Below are 8,952 nucleotides of genomic sequence, written 5' to 3'. Positions count from 1 at the left end.
GGGAGGGGTGGGAGAGCTCTTTGTTCTCGCGCTGCCCGCGGGAGACGGGGAGTTTTCAGCTTCCCCCTCTTTCCTCCTGCCCCTCCTCCCCTGCCCCCCATCTTCCGTGCCCCGGCGCCGTCCCCCCGCCGGGGAGAGGCGGCAGTGGGGCCCGGGGGGGCTTGAAACTCTCGAGCGGTTCACGTGGAGGGGGGAGAGGGAGGGCAGGGCGGGAAGGAACGGGGAGGGAGCGCGGCGGAGCCTGGGGAGGGGCCGCGCGGCTCGGCGCTGCCGAGTTTGAATCAGTTCGAAAGTGGGAGCTGTAACGGTTTTAACAGTCACGCCGCCGGCGCGCGCGGGAGGGGGTAGCCCTGTGGGAGAGGCGGGCGGGGAAGGAGGGAGGGGGAAAGCCTGCTCCGAGCCCAGAGCTGGGCTCCGCGGCCGTGTCCCCCGCTCCTCGCCTGTTGCTTCCCCAGCAGGCAGGGCAGCCCGCCGGGCGCTCCCCGCCTCCCAGCCCAGCCCGCAAGGGAAAGCGTTGGTGTGAGGAGCCGCCCCGGCCCGGGGTGGGCTGAGGCGAGGCGGCCRCGCGGCGACCCGGCTCTCCTGCGCCGAGCCGCCTTCGCTGCGAGCCGCGGTGCCGGTGAGAAACGTGCGGCGGCTCTGCGGAGCCCCTGCCCCCGCGCGCTGACGGATGTCGGCTGGCTGAGTCACTTTCCAAAGTTGCGTGATGTGCCCTCATCTCATGTCATTTGACCTTTACTTACCCAAACGCTACAGACCGCTGCCCTTTTTGTGTGTTTCAGGCTCTTCCGCTCGTTTTTCTGTGCCTGGTGCATTGTGTCCGGAATGGTTTCTCTAATGTCTCTCAAAATCCTGTACCGTTTTGGGGTTGGTAATAAATCACAGCAACAGCAAGGTGTCCACATCAGGCTTGGATCAGGTTGCTAGTTAAATGCTGTCTCCAGCCTCGAAGGCTGCAATTGTTTTCCCTCATTTCTAATTTGTGGAGCGTGTTCATCAATATTGTTACAAAGGTTGTGTTTAAATCTTGAGGCTCCATCCTGCCTTACTCTTCTGTCATCTCACTCTTCAGTCAGTCCATTTTTCACTTCATTCATCAGTGAAAAATGCAATTGCAAAGATAAGTTTCCTCATGCAGTACTTTCTTTCACCTTCCCCTGCAACTGTGTCCCTTTCCTGTGTGTCTTGTGTTAGCACTGCTTCCTAGGTAAAAGGAACATAAGCTGTATCCTCACTTTCACAGGCTATTCCCGCTATCGTTTATTATCAAATACCAGCTCTCCCCTCCCTTGTGAATGACTTCATACATYTTCGGTGAAGGTGCTTCATCCATGGGTGAAGCTCCAATATACTGAAGTCTGAGGGGGATAAAAAGCTCTTATGAAAACATCGTAAGCACAACCTCAGTCTTGCATCATTCAGTTGACTTACAAGTCAAATGAGGCTTGATGGTGTTCTCCTTAAAAATGGTGCATTTGTGTGCTTTTACATTTTCTGTCTTTCGGTGTATAAGTACTTGAAATTTCCAAACTTCTCTTCATCATCTATGAAGCTTGCAATGAAATCTTAAGAGCTGGCATTCCTATGCTGAATGTTCTCTATTTACCTTCTGGCCTTGACAAGAGGCTTCTACTAATAGCTTATTTTTATTTTAATATCTCTATTATTTATAAATTCAGAGTTAAAAATGTATAACTTAAATTCTTTCTTGTTATTGTTACATGTCAGTGTGATAGATTGCCACACCCTTCTTCTAATTCAGTGGGGTGACAGACAATTTCAAAGATTTTATTAAAATTGTCATATTTGCAAAATATTAGTTATTTCTGGAAATTCAGCTATTTAAATCTATTTTGCCCCAAGATGGCTGCCACCACCAAAATGGCTACCCAGTCACTTCACAACTTAGAATTTATAGTTTATTTTGGTTGTTGGAATTGCACTTCATGAGATCTGTTTGCAGGCAGAAAGTATAAGTAATCATTCTTAAATAAGCTTAGGGTAACTTAATATAAGTAGCATAATTGGTCACATGCAGGAAAAATTAGTATTATAGAACCTACGCTGTGAACTAAACCTCATTACTGATAGCTCTTTTTTTCTGTCTTGCACAGAAAGTTACTCATCTGTTATAAAATAAACTAATACGTATTAGAAAATAAAACACATTTTGAAGGGAGGGTTTTTTTTTGTTTTGCATTGCAGGAAAACAGTCTTCCCACTTAAGCTCAGTTTGAAGTTCTTAAAGAGTCAAATCTCCTTCGAGAGGAACTCTTTAAAAACAGATTTTCTGATCAGTCATTCAGTCTGTTTCAAACAACCAGGAGAATTTTGGCAGCTGTTTTTTCTGTTCACAGGGGTTGAATGTTGCAACGAGCTTCTTACAGGCGTTCTGTTCTCACAGAGTAAACCACCCAAGTGGCTTTCTGTTTCTACTGTATTTTTATGATTAAACAGCATCTATTTGAACAAGGATCAGCTTTATGAAGAGGCATTTAGACTAGATCTTTAGACAAGTTAAATAATACAGAATTTTCTGAAAGAATGATGAGACCTGGCATTTTGAAGAGTTATTCTGAAAGGAGTGAATTCTGATGGCAGCATGTAAAAATACTACTTTTGAAAAAAAAAGTTAATATTGAAGAAATATATATATTACATGACAATGAAATTAATATCAAGCTCAGGAAAAAAAGTATCAGATTTGGTTTGGACCCTTCTGAACTGTTGAAAACTTTTGTCTTTTTTTATAGATAACACATTGTAAAAGAGTTGTTTTCTTGTTCTCAGTACAGATGAGACAACTTTTTTATGTTTTCGTATGTAAATAAAATACTAGAATAATTGTTGTGATGGATCATTGATATGAATTAAACATAAAAATAATTGTTTAGCAATGTCACAAGGTAGTCCTAATTATGACTGCTTACATTGGGATGTAGTAAGATGCCTTTTTTCACTTTTTAAAAAAGTGGCATATGAATACACAAAAAAGAGGGACAGCACTACAGGGCAAAATTAGCAGTTTAGTGACTTTTTTTTAAAGATTCTCATAGCTCAGAGAAGGTGTTATTTCCAAGACATAGATTGTTCTTTGTGCATTTATCACTGCTCTTTAATGATTTTCTTGCTGATTACTGTAGTCAGAATCGCATGGTGTTTCTTCCATCTGACTGGGGGAATCGAGCAAAACCAGTTAGCCTCTGCCTTAGCCTGAAATAACCACAGATGTTGATCAGGTTTTACATTGTCTTCCGTGCTTGGCTAAGGAAAAACACAGATAGGCCGCCTCCACCATTAGCAACCCAGAGTAGGCGTACTGGTAGCTGACTCTGTAATTTTAAGCTTACAACACAATATAGCTCTCCTTTGTGCTTACCTGTAACATATTTATTTTGCAGTGGGTCTGTTCTGTGGTGCGGTCCTGTAGATTTCACATAGTAGTTATGCAGCCTCAAAAGGTTCGGTCTGGTTCTTTTTGAACTCAATTGCTCTTTGAGTAGCAGAGAAAGATGTACACCTTGTCCTTGTTAAAACCACCCCTATGCTTCCCTGCTTTTTACCTTGGTACAAAGCCTTTAGCACTGCAAATAATATTTTATCTATTATGAAAGGCCATTTAGGTGCATGGTCCTTGATTCTTTGGGTGTTTTTTTGTTTGTTTTTTAAACACTTTCCATGTCTGTTTTGCCAGATGTGTCTTCCATAAGCTATTCATTCAATTCCTGACACTAACCTGTGTTAGGACTAACTTTTAGGTCTTTAGGACTAACTAGCACTAACACTTTTCCTGATACCCTGGATTGTTTTGTGCCTCAGATCCTGAAATTTAGTCCATGTGATTTTGGTACGATTTTGTACATGGAAGTKTATGTACAGAACTAAAAGCACAGCCTAAAACAATAAATGTGTAACAATGTTAAACTATTATGCAATCCAGTAACTACATAGTAAAAGTAAGTATATACCCTTTTTAAAAAGAGTTGGCCTCTTGTTACATTATTATTAAAAAAGCAGTTCTTTTATTAAGTATGTTAGCTTTTTAATAACACTTTAAGAAATATGTGTTTTGTAACTAGCAGTTTTAAGATCAACTTTGTTTTAAAATGTTTTTCCATTAATATCTTTATGGTACTTATGGACTGATTTGCCTGAAGGAAATGTAACCTTGTGTCCTGTTTCACAAATTGCTCCTAACTTCTGGTTTTCCATTTACTGCATGCTTCTCTGTAGAACTGAATGTAATAATCAGATAATCAGCCAACATAATTGTGGACACAATGGCCATTACACTAGATTAAGGGATCAAGAAGTCTAGTCACTAAGACATAACATGCACATGTTGAATCGAACACTGTTCAGACCTGTCAAGTCTCAAGTATTGTGCTGGTGATTCCTGCTCCACACAGCCCTGCAAGACAGCCTATTTCTCACGCTTGCAGTGCAGCGCTGTGGCCTTGCCTGCTCTGGCACCTCACACACCTGAGGCACAGGGTCTAGGAGCAGAAAGACTGTGGCACAGAGCTGCAGCTGAAGGTATGCCTCCAAAAGAAGCCCTAAGCTCAAAGAATCCCTAGTAGTAGAAATTATTCCTGTTGCAGACTCTTTCGCTGTCATGCAACCAGATGCACAGTTTCATTTGACTTGATGCAGTTGTCACAGGACCCAGTAGCTGCAAACTCACATGTTGGGCCAGAACAAGATTGAGAGGTGTATACAGTCAGAGTGCAAAATATGCCTACAGGTGTCAAGCATAGGTGTAGTTACTGTCTCAAAGTACTTATGCCAGAACACTGAAAATTAAGTAGACTGTGTGAATGAAAGAAAATGTATGGCACTAAGTACGTTGCTAAACAGATTACAAGATTTGATGAAGTGCCATTGCATCAGAATACACAGATTTCTGTGCAATTTAGGGACCCTCTGCGTCTGATGCTGTGAATGATAATGCACACAGCTGGTTCTTAGGTCTGCCAAAGCATCAGTTTTTCCCTAAGTAATCTAAAGACACCTGACCTTTCACTGAATGCTTGTCTCATATATCATAATATAGGTGTGTAATACATTTATACAGAGCGTACGTGCTTTCAGCATACTGGGCTACCTCAGCTCTACCATACTGAATTCAAGGAGATTTTTAACTGCAAAACACTCCATTTCAGGGAAGAGAATGCATGACAAATAAAGGTGGAGTGACACAAAAAAATAATTCAAACTATGGCACTTTATTATACAGGATAGTAGCTTTTCGGCCAAGAAAAAATGTTGTTGGAAAGGAAAACTCCAATGTTGTTGTTTTTAGAATCTTTTCAGTTTATAATGGAAGCAATGGAACTGATTTCCTATTATCTTATTTTTAACATGCAGAGATAAGCCTATGGCATGAGATCATCTGTTTCAGTTTGTGAGAGGGATTAATTGACTTCCATTGATTTCAATTAGAAACTAATTTGACTTTAAAAATCTATCCATACGTAACAGTTTCACTTTGAAGAATTTACTTTTGTTTAATTTGTTGTCACAGAGGCTGCTTAAATTGTGTAAGAAAAATAATTCCCCATCCTTGTGTGCTTGTTCTTCACCTTTCTCATTATTTTTTACCTCAATGTGTATTTACTGATGCATTCAAACCATTTTAAGGACTACATGGCCTTAACGAAACTGCCATGAAAGCATATGGTCGAGAACTTAAATTCCAGAGCCCATTCCCATTTTCCAGGCATATTCAACTATAGAGCTATATGATATTGTTGGGTGTTCTATTCACAGGGAAGAATTTGCCCATACAGAAAAAGCTGCAAATTTAAAGGGTTCAAGTGGGCATTCAGTAAGAGTTGGGGAAAGGTCTCCCTTTGAGCCAAATACAGATTAAAAGCCTGAGCTCTCTTTGAGTATTCTGTTTCTGAGGTGTTAAATTTCTTCTGTGGCAGTGGCTAAATTATCCTAACAGACGTACAAAGTTCATTGACTAGAATCAAATGTTCTTGTTTGGCTGCAGAAGTACTTCTTCAGATAGCTAAGCACAGTATACATGTAATGATAATTCAGGTTGTTTGTAAAAGTAAATGTAATTGTTGAATCTCTTCCCCTCTGCACATCATTTCACCCCTCAGAAGTATTTCCTCCAAGGGTATGGTGACTACCTTCCCATCTGTGTGTGTATTTTCCATGTGTACGCCTCCATTTTCAGCATCATTCACCACTTCTCATTCTCTTTGGTTTTTATCATATGCCTGTTTTCGACTTTTTCCTTGGAAAGGTGCAGTCCTGTCCTAGAATTTTTTAATCCTAACATCTAAAATAGTAAAAGGTACTTGCTATTGCACTGACCCCACATAGCTTTTTAATGAGATAATCATGCATACTATGTTATGTTGTATATACACAAGAACTCATAACCTCAAGATTAGTAAATTCATAAAGTTAGAAATGAAAATGTTGTTTGTCAGCATAGACTTGATTAAACTGAAAAAATATTGCATTTACAGGAGAAGTCCTAGAATTTCTACACCTTAAAAATAGATTTGATAATCTCTTAAATTTTGCCAGGACTAGTAAATTATATTGCCAGAAAAGTCTTTTTATGGAGACGTATGATAAAAGGTTTAAACAGAAAGTAAAAGCTGATTCTACTCATCAATGCAACAAATAAATTCTGTCTATATAAGTCATAAAAATAAAATATTCTTCTGGAAGTGTACAAAGCAGAAGTATGTACACTATTTGGATATGCTTATGAGGTTTTTTTTTTTTTTTTTTTTACTGTTTCTCATGATTCAGAAGCATTTTCAAATGATAATATATTCCAAATGTTATTGCCTGGGCCTGGGCTGCAGAAAGCTTTCGTCAAGTCCAGGTCCATATTAAACTGCTGCCCCGTTCCTGTTCCTTGGCTGCCATGTTTGTATATGAGTGGAGATGCTGGTCCTTTCCAACAGAAGACAAGCATTTCATTGATCCACCACTGCTGTGGCTTTTTTTTTCAGTCTTAGCCCTGGATGGAAATGTCCACAGATAAATGCAAACAAATGCAAATTTAAAAAAAGTTTACACAGACCCATTTGTTTTGGTGACTTTATATCAATACATTTACTTCCTAGCTGTTAAGGATTTGCAGTTATTTGGCAGTCTTTTTGCCAAATATGTGATCCTTTATCTCATGCATATCTACTGCTCTGAGAAAATAGAGAAAATAATGTTCCATTCCAAAAATCAGAAGGTGACAAGAGTTTTCATGTTTTATGACAGAAATCACTATTATACTGATTTATATGTGTGTACAAATACAAGCATAGCTATGCATCAAAATCTAACAGACAGTAATGCAGAACTTGGTCAGGAGATGAGTTGACACCATTATATTCTAGGTGTTAGAGGAATATGCTGGTCAAGTAGCTAATGGAAAAAATCACTGATTGGAATTTGTATTGAACTTGTATCATAGAATAAAAAAGGCCGTTGGTTTAACAATCTTATATATCATTTTCCTCTCTGAAGCCTTCATGCTGGAGCCGAAACATACAATTAAAAGAAATTAATGGAAGTTGAAGTGACAAATTACATGAGCTGAATTTTAGCCAAGAAAATATTGAAATAAGTGAGTGTCTGCACAAACTGATGCTGAGAAATGCTTTATGAAGGATAGTTTGCTGACAACTATGTAAGCGTTGAAACCTTGTCTATAATTCACGTGTAACAGGCCACATTTTGCTCTCAATAACAATTAAATAAAAAATAACAAGGGCAGAATCTCATCTTTTGCTTTCAAAGCAAGCAAAGTAAGAAGGAGAAATAAAGATGGCTAGGCAAGGCCTGTGCAGCACCACGGTTCTGCTTAAGACATGAAAATACTTCCAAGTCACACTGATAGATTGTTTCATGAGGTTCAGTATCTGCCCAGCGGAGGGTGTAATTCTGATTTTCTCAGTCCGTGTGACTCTTAAGTGAATTTTAATTGGCACTATTCCTGTTTCTCACTGGGAAAGTGAGATCAGACTCTAAGCCTGTAAGTATGAAGGACTGAGTCAACCAAATGAATGAAACAGTGACTAACTAATTATGTGAATGAGTGAGCACGTCATTGTTTGCTTTTGTGATCATTTCTATGCATGAGTGAATGGCAGGGCAATTACATGTGTGTGAATGAGTGGGGTCAGGGTTGCTGAATAATCCATACATTTGTGTGGTCTTTCCATCTTTTGATTAGACTAATGAGCCAAGTGCTTGGAATATCAATATATGTAAAATAGAGATAAGCTTATTACATAGTTTGGAGACAAATTAAAAAATATGAAGGATAATGTGCCAGAGTTTGTTTTCAATCACATATGTGTAACTCTAGATTGGGTAATCAGCTGTTCTGCAGTAGCTGGGTTTTAGCCCATTGAGTGATACTCCATGTCGGTGGCAGGAAGCTGACAGGTACACAATTATTTCCTCCAAGATTAGTGTTATAAGTGACATTACCAAATCTGTCTCTAGTTTATTGCAAATCTAATTGTGAAATATAAACTGAAGAATTATCAGACAATGAAATGATTTTCTGTCTTATTACACTTCCATAAAGGAACAGATTTGGCTTTCCTTATGTCAGCTCTTTTGTTTCCAAAGTAGTTAACAAGGCTAGCAATAATTTTGGCACCCTAAAAGCTTACTCCTTCATCTAGCACAAACAAAAGCAGAATAAAACCTTCTTCTATTATGTCATATATAAATCAAGTCCTATTGTCGGATTTCATTTATTAGCTGCATACAATTAAGTGAATAAGAGTCATCGCTGTGCTTCTAAAATCCAGTCAAACTGTAGGTGTAATGGATGTAAATGGACATGGATATAAAGAAATAATCTAGAATCTTGCAAAACTTCAAATTTTTCCTCTCTATGGAAATTCTTCTTTTTTTTGTGAAAGCCCACTGGCCCTCATTACTTTACCCTTTTTCTAGGAAAAAAAT

The sequence above is a fragment of the Apteryx rowi genome, unplaced genomic scaffold, assembly GCF_003343035.1.
Source record: "Apteryx rowi isolate R43461 unplaced genomic scaffold, aptRow1 scaffold_395, whole genome shotgun sequence".
Taxonomy (NCBI): Eukaryota; Metazoa; Chordata; class Aves; order Apterygiformes; family Apterygidae; genus Apteryx; species Apteryx rowi.
The sequence above is the reverse complement of the archived record's forward strand: the minus strand, read 5'-3'. Positions refer to the sequence as shown.